This window comes from Phocoena sinus, chromosome 5 (genome assembly GCF_008692025.1).
Source record: "Phocoena sinus isolate mPhoSin1 chromosome 5, mPhoSin1.pri, whole genome shotgun sequence".
Lineage (NCBI taxonomy): Eukaryota > Metazoa > Chordata > Mammalia > Artiodactyla > Phocoenidae > Phocoena > Phocoena sinus.
In genome coordinates this window covers 56,127,383-56,129,803 of record NC_045767.1, presented here as the reverse complement: position 1 = coordinate 56,129,803, position 2,421 = coordinate 56,127,383, and the positions used below count along the sequence as shown (strand labels likewise).

The 2,421-nt window shown below is 40.2% G+C and overlaps 1 pseudogene; it reads right to left on the bottom strand.

Moving 5' to 3' along the window:
* Nucleotides 1–210: 210 nt before the first annotated feature.
* Nucleotides 211–1,302, bottom strand: LOC116753936 (annotated as a pseudogene).
* Nucleotides 1,303–2,421: the final 1,119 nt, after the last annotated feature.

Here is a 2,421-nt window from a genome sequence, read left to right as displayed (position 1 = left end):
TAGAATCTCAATCATCTGAACTGATACTGTACTGAAAAGCAGAAAAGAAAACAATGCTGACAGAAAATATTCTACATTCTCTCCTGTGGCTTTTGCAACCTTTGAAAGGAAATTGGTGCCCACTGAAACTACCGATATATACTAAAGGAGTATTTGTGCCTTGTGTCTGCTCCCCTGTTGAAAAAGTTCTCAGTAAATGCTTTGACTCCCTCACAACACTGATGGGACTTTTTCTCCAGCATGTTTCTTGCTATGTCTGAAAAGATTTGAGCTCTGACTAAAGGCTTTCCCACATTCATGACATTTGAAGGGTTTCTCCCAGTGTGGATTCTTCAATGTTGAATCAGGATTGCACTTCGGCCGAAAGCCTTTGCACATACGTCACATGTATAAGGTTTTTCTCCACTGTAGATCCTCTGACGTAGGTTAAGGGCTGAACTCTGCCTAAAGACTTTCCCACATTCATCACACTTGTGTTGTTTTTTTTGAGGATGGTTTCCCTGTCTTCTTTCAAACTTTATATCTTGTTCACAGGTTCCTCTAAAGGTGAAACTCTGGGAAGCATTCATTTGAAGAGTGTTAGAAATTTTGTAATGCAGTTCTTTGCCTGAAGAAGTCTTTCGCCTTGAAGCTGATTTCACATTTATAGTTCCGGTGTCTCTATCATTTTGTCTTAAGGTGTGAAGCTCCTTCGATGCCCACTGTAGTTGCTTTTTTGTGGGCTTAAGCTGGCTATGTGGTGTCTCCTGAGTGATTTCACAAGTTGGTAGCTTCTTTGCAAGCATGTCTTCATTTCGTCCAAGAAAGACCTGTTCAGCTGCCCTGTCATGCTCTTTCTCCAGCTCCTCCAGCATCACCATGGCTTCCTCTCCACTCTATGGTCAATTGCCTTGAAACCAGGCCTGCAGCTCCTCTGGCAACATGGCCAGAAACTGCTCCAGCACAAACAGCTCCAGCATCTGCTCCTTGCTCTGCATCTCTGGCCTCAGCCACTGACAGCACAGCTCACGGAGCCAGCTCAGAGCCTCCCGTGGCCCAGGTGACTCCTGGTAGTCAAACTGCCTGAACTACTGGTGGTAGGTCTCTGAGCTGTAGTAGCTGCTTCAATGGTGGCTGGAGACCATATTACAGGCCTGCCCTCCCTCTTCCACCTTCATTACCAGAATGCAGTCAGGGTCCCCTGAAGTTTGTGGAAGGAGTTTTGATGCCTCTCTCAATTTTGCAGACATTTGGATTGGGAATAGCTCAGAACTGCTAGGCTTTGATCTTCAAGAAGGTGAAACTCTCCTTATGACACTCCTCCTCTGCTGAGCCTGCACCTAACGGTCCTGGGACACATTCCTCCACCATATGGTGCCGCTTCCGGATGGGGACCCGACTCCGCGAGAGCACACGAAGAGAATATATACATAATAGTTTCTACCTCCTAGTCCCCTACCCTCATGTTGCCCCTCCCCCTTCCCTCTCCCCTCTGGTAATCACTAGTTTGTTCTCTATATCTGTGAGTCTGCTTCTTTTTTTCTATGTTCACTAGTTTGTTGGATTTATATTTTTAAATGATGAAATTTTACTGGGTTAAAGTGAAGAAAATAACAAATGTTTTCTTTAAAAGTTTGTTATTGAATTAACCCAGACAACAGAATTATTCTGCATCCTAACTAAATAAAATACATTATACCTAAGTTCAATAGTAAAAGAAATCCTTATTCATTTCCAGTTTGATAGCTTCACATAACTTATATGAAAGTATTCTATGACATACAAATGATTGTAAAATGTGATAACTTTCATAATTATGAATAAAATTTTAAGTATATATGAACCAGAACATGTAGCTTTTTGACCAACCCGAGGTCAATGAATAACAAATGCCCTTAAAACAGAGCTATATTTTGCTTTATTTTTTTCTGTTCTGAGAACCATTATTTCTAGCTGCTTAATGTAGAACAGAGAGTAGTGGCTCCTTTTGCAGATGAGTGGGACAATTTATACATCTGAAATGTTAATAATGTCATTCTCTTGGAATCCACCTCTCTGTAGTCCTGAGCATTCTTGTCTACATTTTCTTAACTACTCCTAGATTGCTATTGTTATCTGTGTCAAGGATGTGGAAGTCATAGAATGAGGCCTTTTCCTCTTAAAACAAGAAGTAATTGCTTTCTTTTCTATTTTAGACTTCATTCATCATGAGTATAAAGGAAAAAGGCAAAAATAAGGTCATTGATTTTTGTATTGAAGAACTATTAGTACCAATGATTTATATCACAGTGTTATTATTAGAAAGATATCAAATGATGTCTGTAAAATAATACAGAATGGCTTAGTCATTTTCAGTTTCTGGCTATATGAGGGTGATGTTCTTAGGTAACATAAAGGTTAAATATTATAGACCACACATACTGATCTCCTGTTTCCGGAAAG